This window comes from Capsicum annuum, chromosome 11, assembly GCF_002878395.1.
Source record: "Capsicum annuum cultivar UCD-10X-F1 chromosome 11, UCD10Xv1.1, whole genome shotgun sequence".
Taxonomy (NCBI): Eukaryota; Viridiplantae; Streptophyta; class Magnoliopsida; order Solanales; family Solanaceae; genus Capsicum; species Capsicum annuum.
Genome location: NC_061121.1, coordinates 21,557,083 through 21,571,015, shown reverse-complemented (window position 1 = coordinate 21,571,015; position 13,933 = coordinate 21,557,083).

The following is a 13,933-nucleotide window of genomic DNA, read 5'->3' as shown; positions in this document are numbered from 1 at the left end:
TAGTTATCTTTCCTTACCCAAGATAGTAATGGTGAATAGTTGTTTAGTCGGAAGAGAGGAGATATTTCCTTATCAATGATAGAAGGTGGCATGCCTACTTTGGCTTGGTGGTAATATAAAGTAAGATTGAGGATAAGTCTTTGATACATGTTATGGTTAGTTGAAGTTTAAATTGTTATGATTGGGAAGATTGTGGTTTGTTCATTTTGTGTAATTCCATAAGTTGGAAGGATTATTGGAGTGAAGCGTTTATGTAGGACTTGATTAGATAGGAGTATGTCAGGTGTGCTTGAGGTGTGCATGGAAATTTTTCTTGATAAGAGGTATGTAGGGTATGAAGATAGGCTTGAATGTCGTGTTTGTGTGCATGCGGATGGGTGCCTTGCAAATTAGTAAATAGTTAGTACTAGCTGGATTGGAGTTGTCGAAGTGGTAATGAGAATTACTCTTGAAGTGAGAGTTCATAAGAATGTAGATGTGTGGGAGCTCTTGATTCAAAATGGGGTTATGTGGCAAATCTTGTGGTTCTAGGTTAGGCATGAAGACGATGAGGGGGTTTGGTTCGAGGGGATATAAGTAGATAATAGTCGAGAGAGTGGTTGAGAAGTATGGTTGAGTTTGAGCGGAAGGAGTTGCCTTGCTTACAGCTTAGTACTTTTATCCTGACTTATGATTCATAGGTTTAGGTTTCAAGTTATGGGATTATGGTAATTCTATGATCTCTGATTCAGATGTCTTGTTTAGATCTTGCATAAAGTTCTTTGCTCCTTCTGACCATTAGAATTCCTTGGGAGGGTGTTGAAGAAATCCTCTACTTAAGTATGAGTATCTAGTACGATTCAGTTTGCATAGTTAGCAACCCAGTTTTTAAAATTTGACAGATAGATTTCTATGGTCTTTTATTTTTTTGAACTAGTCTGGTTTTACCACTCGAAGTTTCATAAGTACGGGCAATCTAGTAAGTAGTTTCTCGCACCCAAAATCTACGAATTTAGTTCAATATATGTATCAGGCATCAGTTTCAGATTTGGATATATAATTGTGATTCAGTCTGTAAGCATTCATTGAACAATCTTTGTTTTCCAAGTATTCTAATCCAGACAATGTAATACCCATTGTGTAGTCTTATCCTTGTTTCTCATGACGTATGCCTGCATAAATTATCTCTTCGCCTTCTATGATTACGATTGCACCCTTATCACATCAAGTGAATTCTAAACTCTCAGCATGAGCCCGCTCTTTAATATAATCAAAAGGCAAATCAGCTCAAATTCAGTCGAGAATTACAGTTGTCCTCTATCTTATATTTTCTAGTCTCGGATCCAGCGGTATAGCTATTCTCATCATGAGTTTATACATTCAACGAAGTACTTCAAAATTTAGAAAGATATAGATTCAGATTATTAAGTTCTTTCAGCTGTGTGTCTTCAGTTTTCTCTGTATTCTTGGCCAAACAGCAACATTTGAGGATGAATATTTCCAAGGGGGAGATATTGTAATACCTTAATCATTTCTTAAGCCTAAATTCGTATTTTGAGTGAATATGGATGACTTCCAAAGTGATTTTTGTTTATATCATGTTGTATTTCCCTAAATTCCACTTTCTATCATGTGGAGAATTGGATAAGCTTTCCATCGACATAAGATTCACCTGAATCAGACACCCGGTGAGGGAGTTAGAGCCATTTTGTAATACCCCGAGACTCTAACCAATAGTGCAACCATGAATCAAGATCATGAGAAATAAATCATAGTGCTTTGGTTGTTTTCTAATCAAGGGTGATGTGTTTTAAGGCCTCAAATATGTCCTAGCGATTAGCTGAATCAAAACATTCTTTACCGATTGAATTCTTGGTAAGGATTTTTCTATATCCAACTTCAAATGATCATATATCTAGTTATACTACGAATCATTGATCCCATGACCTACCAAAAGATAGATAATTGAATTAGCTTTCCAACGATACCAATTTTGTCAAAATCCGATATCGAAGCAAAGAGTTATGCTTATTTTACTCCAGCGTGTCAGCCTAGAAACTCCGTGATGACCTTTTGCGATGACTTGTCACAAGCCTGACGGCTTGTCACAAAATGTCACCACCTTAAGGTAGAAAGTCACAAAATCCAACCTTTTGTGATGGCTTGTCACAAGTTTGACGGCTTGTCACAAAATGTCGTCAACCTTAAGCCGAAAATCATAAAATCCACCTTTTTTGTGATGACAATTCATGACGGCCTATCACGGGCCTGACGGCTTGTCACGGATGTCATCAGCTATTTTTTTCCAACAATTAAGGGACATTTTTGCAAGGGCATTTTGGTCATTTCTGCCCATTTTGGTCCTTTATATATATATATCCAAGTAGAGAAGAGAAGTTCATTTTCTCTCATTTCTCTTCCAAGAAAGATCTACAACTAGGGTTTCTTCCAAAATCATAAATTAAATCTTCTACAACAAAATTCAGGAATCTTCCAAAGATTTCACCAAGTTGTTCAAGAATCAAGTTCTCCAAGTCAAAGGCATCAAGAACTTACATCATAAGTGTGAAGAAGAGTTTCCAATCAAGCTTGCTTATCTTAAAATCATAATCCAAGGTATGTGGGGTTTGAACAAGAACACTTCTTTCATTCTTGTGCCCAAAGATTTAATTTCTACTATTGAAATTCATGATTTTGCAAAGTGAGTTTTCACCCAAATTACTTTATTAATGATTTATGATATTTTAGCTATTCAAGATTGATGCACATGACTATTTCATCATTTTATTTCTTAAATTGAGAACTTATGCCATGATTTGAATATTGTTATTATAAGTTGATGATTTCCGAATGATTTGAGATAAGAGTCATGATTTAAGCTTTTCTATGAGAAGTTTGATTATTGAATATATATATTGATATTTAAGCTTGAGAGTCAAGAATGAGTTCTATGATATTTTCTTAAAGTTTTTGATACATGATTATTTTTCAATTTCCAAATTTTGACTTGATATTTAATATTGTGAATTTCATGTTTCTACCATGAGTTGGTATTTCAAGTGCTTTCAAGAAATGTGTCAATCTTTAAGCTTCCTTATGACAAATTGGATTATTGAGTATATTGATTCATGATATTGAGTTGTTACAATGAGTCTTGATATTTTCTCACAGTTATTGATATGTCCATGACTTAATGAATTGATACATTTTCATATTGATAAAGATTGATTTGATTTGAGTCGAGTTAGGAATCCACAAATTGATTATGATTTGATAAATGAGAAAGATATTTGATTTGATATTCATGATAGACCCTTGTGATGTTTGTGGTGGATTTCCTAATGCATTTTGAGCTTGTGTCTAGGAGTAGTATTTAGCACCGATCGGGAAATGTGGTATTTCCCCCAAAACTACGTGCCACTATAGGATTGATATTGATAATTGTAGGCCGGAGGCCGAGTATGAGATTGTGATCACTAAATTTAGGTTGTACTCCCTGACAAGAGTACAACGCTCCCGTCAATGTGGGGTTCTCTCCTTAGGAGGGAAAAACGTTGGACTCCATGTAGCTCACATGGTTTATATCGGTTATAAAAACCTCCCAAGTCCATAAGAGTTCAAGTTTCATGAGTTACCGAGTCATTCTAAGTCATGAGTTAAAGAGTTTGAGTTGAGTATAATGATTTATGAGATATATAATTCTTGCATTACTATTGATGATTTACAAGGAATATATTTCAGTTAATTCAAGCAAATAAATTCATTATCGTCAGCATGCATGATTTTCATAATCATTTATGATATTATTTATAATGTTGCATTGCACCCCACATAATTAGTACATTCCTTAAAGTACTGACCCCCATATATTTCTATGTGCTATGGTGTCTTATAATGTAGGTACAAATTATAGCGCAGATACCGCATTCAGTCAAGCCGCCGCTCCCAGTCAGCAGGTGATGAGTCCTTTCGATTCGAGGGCTTGAGTTGGTTATACAGTTTGAGAAGTATTATATTTTCTTATTTTAGTCGATAGAGCTTAGATAGTTGGGAGTCATGACCCGGCTATTTAAAGTCAGTACCAGTAGAGGCTTCATAGACAGTCAGTAGAAGTTGATGTATTCAATTTCAATTTCGTTTGGTAGAAGTAGAGTTGTAATCTTGTAAAGTTAATGTTTATATTGATCAAGTTTAGATAAGTTCTATGTTTTTGCTGATTGTATAGAGATTTAAGCGTTTTATCCAGTTGCTTATGAGTTATTCAGTAGGAGGGTTAGCTTGGGGTCACTTGTGCCCCTAAGCATTGTGTGACATCTCGGGACCCAATTTTAGGGCGTTACAAACTCGGTATCAGAGCACAGAGCTCAAGTGTCCTAGGGTGTCTATGACGTCATGTATAGTAGAGTCTTACGGAGCGGTACAAAGATGTCTGTACTTTTCTTCGAGAGGCTACAAGACATTTAGAAAAGGTCTCCATTCTTTCTTGTCTTAGATCGTGCTATAGAAAGGTTCTTTGAGAAACTTATGCAGATTCTCATCTTCCTCTATTCAGGGCACCCCCTCCTTATTTTTGAGGTATTAGCGTCAGTCAAGCTCAACTCTTTGCAGATAGTACTTTCTTAAGCAGTCTCCATAAATAGTTATAGAGTTTTAAATAAGCTAGAAAGTATCCTATTAGTGTCTTATCATACCTTGCTTATGAATCGTGCAATAAGCCTAAGTCAGTTGTGCTTCCATATTCCTTTTCAGAAGCCATAATAATAATCTATACTTCTTTATCTATGTACTGTCCTTGAGGTAACATTATCTATAAGTTCTTATTTCCTCCCCTGACAATGCCCTTAGACTGGCAAGTGAGAAATTTCAGAAGTCTCACAAAGAGGACTGAGAAGATCTTACCAATGTGTTATAAGTTTCCTAAGTTCAATGTTATGCCCTCTCTCTTATGATTTATTCAGTTAAGAAAGAGTAAGATGTGTATTCTTAGATTATCGAATATTGTATGGAAAGTTTCTACCTCTCTTAACCTTGTTATCATCATGATGTTAGAACTGAAAGTCTAGTGAAGCCGTGTGGGGCTCTTTCGATTCACTAGCATAATTGCTTTGTTATCTATCTTAAATTCTTTTTCAAATTGCAAAATCAAAGACTAGTGAAGCCGGGTGAGGCCTATTTTGATTCACTAGCGACTCTTTGTGTATCTCATTTCCTCATGCTGGTTGGAACTGGGTTTAGAGGTGTAGTGCCAAGAAAGGTGGAAAGTGTGATTTATTAGAAGTATGTATAGCCGAGCCATTTGCATGTGATCGAGTTAGTAATGAAGTGATATTATTCTTGTGTGTCAGCTCATGAAAGAAAGAGAAAGAGTTATTGGTGGAGGTAAATAATAGTTTACTTAAGGTATGAAAAGAGTTGTTGATGGTGTGTTGCATAAGATAAGTATAGGTTATGGATGAGGATACTTAGTGGATGCGGGTTGTTAACTTAGGTGCTCCTGAGATTGCAAGGGGAAGTTAAGTTGAGGCTTAGAAAGTTATGAACTAAGTTAAGCTATGTATGAAGGATAGATAGTAATGATGGGTAGAAAGGGGGCGTGTTGATGGATTATAAATGAGAGAGGCCATATGATTATGACCAATTATTGTTATTAGTGGGTTTAAGTAGGCTAGTGTTTAATGACGTTTTGTTTTATAATTTCCATGTGAGAATTGTGTGTGTGAGGTAGAGTTGTAAGTTATGCTAAGTGTTATTCATTAAGCTTGGATGATTGGTGGATATGAAGGTGGATGTGATGATTTCTTGGTTAATGGTGCTAGTTATAGAGAAGTGATCTAATACACTTGGACAGTGTATGCGAGAGCTTGAGTCTGATCAACTTGTAATTAAGTTTGATTTTGTGTTCTTGATGAGAAATCTTGCCCAAGGTGCTATGGGGCTACTTTATTTTCTAGGGTCATTGTATGTGGCGTAATTAGTAAGTGCCATGGAGTTGCTTGGTGGAGGAAGACTAGTTAGGTTATGAAAGATGTTCCTAATAATTGAGTCAAGGAGTGTGATTGCTTTAGTCTAAGGGGAGATAGTAGAACGAGTAACTAGGTTAGGTTGTCAGGTTCTAGTGGGTGTGCCAGTAAGTTGTGAAATAGCTGTGAGAAGGGATACTGCTCAACCCATTATATTTTAGTATTTTCAGTCATTCTAATATTTATTCATTCTTTGCGTTTTTATTCCATGATCATGATTCATGTCCAGGCATGCCATAAAGAATCCTGTCCTCACTTAGTGACCGAAATACGGAGTTTCAGACCTTTCACCGGTTGGAATCACATTTCATAGTTATGAATTCCCAATTTAGGTTATACAACGCATGACTTATGTACTCAAATTTTGTGACATGTTCAGTTCCAATGTTCAAGCACTACTTTTAATGATCAGCAAAGAAAAGAATTCAGATTTATATCATTCATGTCCCCATGCCGTATTTCTTTGATGGGTTTATGATATTAAATCCTCTATTCCTCAAGCCTAAGTTGAGTGCCAAGTTATTTATAGCATCTATTCATGTGTTAGATCCTCATGCTCTAATCTTTTAGTTATCTTTCCTTACCCAAGATAGTGATGGTGAATAGTTATTTAGTCTGGAGAGAGGAGATATTTCCTTATCTACGATAGAGGGTGGCATGCCTACTTTGGCTTTGTGGTAATGTGAAGTAATATTGAGGCTAAGTCTTTGATACACGTTATGGTTAGTTGAAGTTTAATTTGTTATGATTGGGAAGATTGTGGTGTGTTCATTTTGTGTAATTCCATGAGTTGGAAGGAATATTGGAGTGAAGTGTTTGTGTAGGACTTGATTAGCTAGGAGTATGTCAGGTGTGCTTGAGGTGAGTGCATGGAAATTTTTCTTGATAAGAGGTGTGTAGGGTATGAATATAGGCTTGAATTTCGTGTTTGTGTTCATGCGGATGGGTGCCTTGAGCATTAGTAAATGGCTAGTACTAAGTCGATTAGAGTTGTTAATGAGAATTACTCTTGAAGTGAGAGGTTGTAAGAGTGTAGATGTGTGGGAGCTCATGATTCAGAATGGGATTATGTGGTGAATCTTATGGTTCTAGGTTACGCATAAAGACGATGAGGGGGTTTGGTTTGAGAGGATATGAGTAGATGGAAGTATCAGTGTCATGTGAGGATTGTAAGTCGAATTGATCCAGTATAGTATCAGAAAGGTATAGAATAGTTGAGAGAGTGTTTGAGAAGTATGGTTGAGTTTGAGAGTAAGGAGTTGCCTTGCTTGAAGCTTAGTACTTTTATCTTGACTTATGATTCATAGGTTTAGGTTTTAAGTTATGGGATTATGGTAATTCTATGATCTCTGATTCAGTTGGGAGTAGGATTCAGCACCGAGCAAACCTAGGGATGGGGGCTCACCTGCTAGATAGGAGTGAGATCCCTAGAAGCAATCCCTAAGTTCCAGAATTATGTAGCCAGTGTAGGCTTGAGATGTCACCCATTAGATAGGACTGACATACTCCGGGATCACCCGCTAGTACATGACTGATCTCAGGGGTCACCCGTTAGATTAGGACTGACTCCATTGCAGTTGTCTTTACCCAGGCACGGTACTGACACCCTTTTAGCTAGGGTTACAGGTTGGACCTCACTAGTTCAGATTCAGGGTATGTTGGTTACATGACTACATCCCACAGTCTCAGTTTTTGAATCAGTCTTAGTAAAAAAACTCAGCTCAGTAGCTCAGATTCAAGACTGTTAGATACAGTTACTCATTAGTATTATTAGTGGACTAAGAGAGCACCCGCTAGATGGGACTGATCTCAAATACAGTCAATTAGTATGAAGTAACAATAGATTCAAAGATCACCCATTAGATAGGACTAATCTCAGATACAGTTAATCAATTTTAGTAACCTCAGATATCAATATCAGTAGATTTAGTTATTCAGTATTCCAGCATTAGTAAACTCAGATGTCAGTAAATCAGCATTCGGGACTCAGTATTCAGTGTCACTACGATTTCAGTTATAGTTTATGTATTCATGCATGTATCCTCATTCAACTTACTTAGATTATTTAGTTAGTATAATTCATGCTTATGAGACCTTGTATTCATTATTACCCCATATAACATGCGAGCATATTCTCACGAACTGTCACATACTTTTCTCTTGCGCTATGGTGTCTTATACCAAAGGTTCAGAAGCACAGGAACTCGAGCACCCTTAACAGTTCAGACTCAGTCAGAGGTAGTAGACTTAGCAGTGTGTCCTCATCATTCAAGGATGGTTGTATTATTTCATTATATTGTGTTAGATTCAATATTTTTTAGTAGATGGAGTTAGTTAGGTAATTGTCCCATTAACTCCACAGTTCGGGCAGTTTAGAGGCTTTCAGACTAGTTGTTCAGACAGTTGTTTTAGTTTTAATATTGTTAAACTTTATTAAGTTTTATTTTAGTATTGAACCTTATGGCAAGTTTCCATCAGTTTTCCAAGTTTTTCAGCATATTATACAGTGGTTAGTTACAGGTATCAATTAAGGGTTAGCTTGTGGTCCTTTAGGATTATAAGCACCGTGTAGCATCCAGGGTTCTAGACTAGGTATGTTACAAACTTGGTATCATATCCTAAGGTTCAATAGTGTCCTAGGAAGTTTGAAATCCTCATCTTGTAGAGTCTTGTACATGGGTGTGTTGCATGCCACATTTATGTACAGGAGGCTATAAGATGTTTTAGGAATAGTTTCCCTTCTTTCAGAGTTCTTTTCATGTGAGTGAGCATGAGCTCAAGCTAATTATCAGTCTAATACACCTCGTTCTTTAATTTATAGAGTACGCCTCCTCATAAAGCTAATGCCTGAAGGAATTATAACCAGCCACCTCAGTCTGCAGATCCTTTGAATGAGAATGTGTCACATGCAGAGTTTTGGGCAGCTTTTCAGGCGCTAGCCCAAGCTATGAAAACTAAGGTTCAATGTAACCGTCAGGCTGTCGCCCCACGTTAGTAAAATGAGGGTCTAGTCATATCCAGAATCAGAGACTTTATGAGAATGAACCCGCCAGAATTCTTTAGGTCTAAGAAAGATAAGGACCCATAACTTTATCTAAATGAGGTGAAGAAAATCACCCAGGTCATGCATATTTCTAAAGAAGAGAGTGTACAATTATCATTTTATAGGCTAAAGAATATTTCTCATGATTGGGTAGTGATGTGGAAGAATAGTGGAGGGGAGGATGCAACTCTCATGACTTGGAAGATATTTCAGGATGCGTTCTTAGATAAGTTTTTCCCACTAGAGATGAGAGAAGCTAAGATAGAAGAGTTCATGAACCTACGACAAGGCTCCATAATAGTGAAAGAGTATTGTCTCAAGTTCAACCAATTGGCTTAGTATGTCCCTGACAGATGCCTGACCCTAGAGCAAGCATAAGTAAGTTTGTGATCGGTGTGTCTGGGATAGTAGTTAAGGAGTGTAAGAATATATGCTCGATAGAGACATAGACCTTTCTAGATTGATGAGGCAAACTCAGCAGATTGAAGTAGAGAAAGCTAAGGAAAGAGAGAGAGTAAGTAAGAAGGCCAGAATAGGTAGTTTTAGTTATTCTCAGCTAGGGTCACATAATGGTGGTTGTTCTCAGCATAGTCAAAAGTTTTCAGTCCTAGCTCAATCCTCAGCTAGTGTACCCACACCAAAATTTAGGAATGTTAGTCATGATAGGGCGCCAGGATCCAAAGCTTAGGGTAGTGTGAGAAGTGAGCGCACCTATCCTCTTCGTGAGGAGAGTTGCAAGAATCATATAGGTGTGTGTAGAGTGAACAACGAGGTATGTTTTGGATGTGGTAAGCCAGGCCACAGCCTGCGGGAGTATAGAGTATTGGCTCAAAGGGTTAAAGATTTGCGTTATCAGGGTGTCACTACCAGTACCACTAGTGGTCAATGCCAGAACAGATTTTATGCACTCCAGACTCATGATAATCCAGAAGGTTCCCCTAATATAGATTTGGGTACGTTATAAGTCCTTTATCTTTATGATATACATTGTTAGATCCTTTGCTCCCATTTTAGCTTAAGTTTTCAGTATGAGTTAGTTAGTAAAGCCAGCAAGTTAGTTTAGCAGTCAGGAAGTCAGATTCGTATAGTTTATTTCCCATCTTTCCATCTAGTCATGCTATCAGAAATCTCAAGAAGGTAACTATTCCAAGATAGAAAGTCCTAGTAGTTGCGAGTTCAGTTCAGTTAATGAGTCATGCATTAGTTTCAGACTCCCGAGGTTTAGTTATGATCTAGTTCGTTGATTTCTTGTGCATCGCCTCAGTTTTCCCAATATCTCTGTAAAGTAAGCATTCTTAGGCGGGACATAATGCCCCAAGAGGGAGATACCCTAGAATTCCCTGATGCTTTTATTTCCATAAATCCATTCAGTTTTATGCCCAGATTCCATTTACAAACTTAGTATCATTTATCATTACATATTCAATCATTCTATCATGAGAATCAACTCAGTCAGATATCCATGCATCAGATATGCATGTTCACTATGAGATTTCAGTCTATCAGTGGTTCTATTCGTATAGTCATGTTTCATATGTTCATGTCTAGTAAGTAAGTTTAGCCTGCTAGTATTTTATGATTTATTTGTCCTATTCGAGGATGAATATTCCTAATGGGGAGATATAGTAATACCCCAAAATTTTCTTAGTTGTTAAAACTCTTTAAAGCATGTCAAGAGAAGCTCCAACACTTAGAAAATTTTGGCTAAGTTTTAAGACTTAGACTATTTTAGCCTTCGAGTGGTGTTCTTATTTTGTGACCTTTAAGTCCATAAAGGTTTGATATTTAAGTTAATCCATGCTCTAAAATGTCAATAGGGGTTCGCGGATGATTTTTGGATTTTTCGAACCTCATTTAGACTAATTTCCAGTGCCCAAAATAGTGGACCAACGTGATCTTGGCACGCCGCATCGCCTTTTGCATTGGCCAATATTTTTCTAGGACTACCAGTCAAAAGTATTAAGGCTCAATGCGATCTTGGTGCAACGCGTCGAGTATAGCGTAGATGCCATCGGTGCGCCGCATCGGCCAGCGTGTCAATACCCAGTTATCAGTTATTAAAAATATCCATGACCCTAGGGTTATTTCAGTCTTTTTCCTACTCTAATACAACCCTATAACACGAGATTCAGCTATTGTTTACCCATATATACTAGTTTTCTCTCAATTTTCCTCAAGAATACGCTTAGGGTTTTCAATTGAAGATCCAAATTGAAGAAATTCCACCTTTAATATTCGTAGAATCAAGAACTAAGGTATGTTAGTTGATTCTTGGGTTTCTTTTACCCAAAAAGTTGAAGAATCCATTTTAAAATTATAAAGTTTGTGTATTTATGAGTTTGTATGATTTATGTGAATTGAAGTTCATGATTATGTGTTGTTGAGTTTTAATTCTTGATTTAGACTACAAGTTTCAAGAATTGATTTTAGTATGTGGTGAATTTCATGATATTCATAATAAACCCTACAAGATGGATGTTGATTGATGTAACCATGTTAATGGAGTGTGTTGAATGATGTATGACCAAAGTATGCTCCTCATATGTTTCATAAAATGCTTATGTGATGGAAATAGAGTCATTATAGCATGTTGACAAGAAATCCCTAATTGTGTATAAGTTAATGCATACCAAGTATTTGTTGAAAGGCCTTAGTGAATGAATTATTATATGTTGCATGCATTCCTACTCAAGCGCATTCCTTATTGAACGAATTATGATATAATAGTAAGCACTCCCTATACATTTACATGTTTAAGACTTTCAAGTGCTTGAAGAGATGCCTCATTGATTGTGTTGTGAATGATAGCTTATTGCCATGTTATGTATGAGTTGTCCTATCTTGTATTATTTATGTTATCGAGTCCTGGGTGTATTTACACTCGAAAAATTAGTTGTTTTTCTAGAGCCAGTGCCAGTTTTACAATAATCTAAATTATGCCATGATTAGTAGTACTCCCAGTCAGTTACCGAACTCAGTAGAACTCTGATAGTTATAAAACTTAGGAAATCTCAGTAATCTCAGCATCAGTAGCATTCCTGCTTCATTTCAGTAATTAGTTCAGAACATAGTAATATTTCATCTGTCAACGAAACTCAGTAAATCCAGTTTAGCTTAGTTAAACAAGTACGATCAGTAACATTTCAATCAAGCCTAGTATGATCTAAGTAATCAGTTCAGTGTCTTTCAGTTGAGAGTAGGATTCAGCACTGAGCGAACCTAGGGATGGGGGCTCACCCGCTAGATAGGACTGAGATCCCTAGAAAAGAATTCCTAAGTTCCAGAACTATGTAGCCAGCGTAGGCATGAGATATCACCCATTAGATAGGACGGCCATACTCCGAGATCACCCACTAGTACAGGACTGATCTTAGGGGTCACCCGCTAGATTAGAACTAACCATATATCAGTTGTCTTTACCTATGGCATGGTATTGACACCCTTCCAGTAGGGGTTACGGGTTAGACCCCACTAGTTCAGATTTGGGGTATGTCGGTTTGATGACTACATCCCACAGTTTCAGTTTTTGAATCAGTCTCAGTAAAAGAACTCAACTCAGTAGCTCAGATTTAGGATTGTTAGATACAGTCACTCATTAGAATTATCAGTGGACTCAGAGAGAACCTGCTAGATAGGACTGATCTCAGATACAATCAATTAGTATCAACTACCAAAAGATTCAGAGATCACCCATTAGATAGGACTGATCTTAGATACAGCTAATCAGTTTCAGTAACCTCAGATATCAATATCGGTAGATTCACTTATTAAGTATCCCAGCATTAGTAAACTGAGATGTCAGTAAATTAGCATTTGAGACTCAGTATTCAGTATCAATACGATTTCAATTATAATTTATGCATTTATGCATGTATCCTCATTCAGCATAATCAGATTATTTAGTTAGTAAAATTCATCCATATGGGCCCTTACATTCAGCCTTACCCCATCTAGCATAGCAATACATTCTTAAGTACTGACGCATACTTTTCTCTTGCACTATGGTGTCTTATACCATATGATTAGAAGCATGGGATCTCGAGCACCCTTAGCAGTTCAGACTTAGTCAGAAGCAGTAGACTTAGAAGTGTGTCCTCATCATTCGAGGATGGTTTTATTATTTCATTATATTGCATTAGATTTAGTATTTATTAGTAGATGAAGTTAGTTTGGGGATTGTCCCATCAACTCCACAGTTCGGACAGTTTAGAGGCTTTCCGACTAGCTTTTCAGATAGGTATTTTAGTTTTGATATTGTTAAGCTTTATTCTGTTTTATTTTAGTATTGAACCTTATGGAAAGTTTCTACCAGTTTTTCATATTTTTTAGTATATTATGCAGTGCTCAGTTATAGGTATCAGTTAAGGTTTGGCTTGTGGTCCTTCAGGATTATGAACACCGTGTTGCATCCTAGGTACTAGAATAGGGGTGTTACAAACTTGGTATCATAGCCTAAGGTTCAATAATGTCCTAGGAAGTCTGAAATTTGCATCTAGTAGAGTCTTGTACAGTAGGCTATAAGATGTTTTCAGAATAGTTTCCCTTCTTTCTGTGTTCTTATCATGCGAGTGAGCATGAGCTCGAGTTAATTCTTAGTCTAGTACATATATTTCTTTCAATTATAGGGTATGCCTCCTTACAAATCTAAGGCCCGTAGGAATAATAACCAGCCACCTCAGCCTGCAGATCCTTTGAATGAGAATGTGTCACATGCAGAGTTTTGGGCAGCTTTTCAGATGCTAGCCCAAGCTGTGAAAACTAATGTTCAAGGTAATCACCAGGCTGTAGCAAGATGGGGGTCTAGTCGCAGCCAGAATCAGAAACTTTCTGAGAATGAACCCGCCAGAATTCTTTGGGTCTAAGGAAGATGAGGACCCATAATTTTATCTTG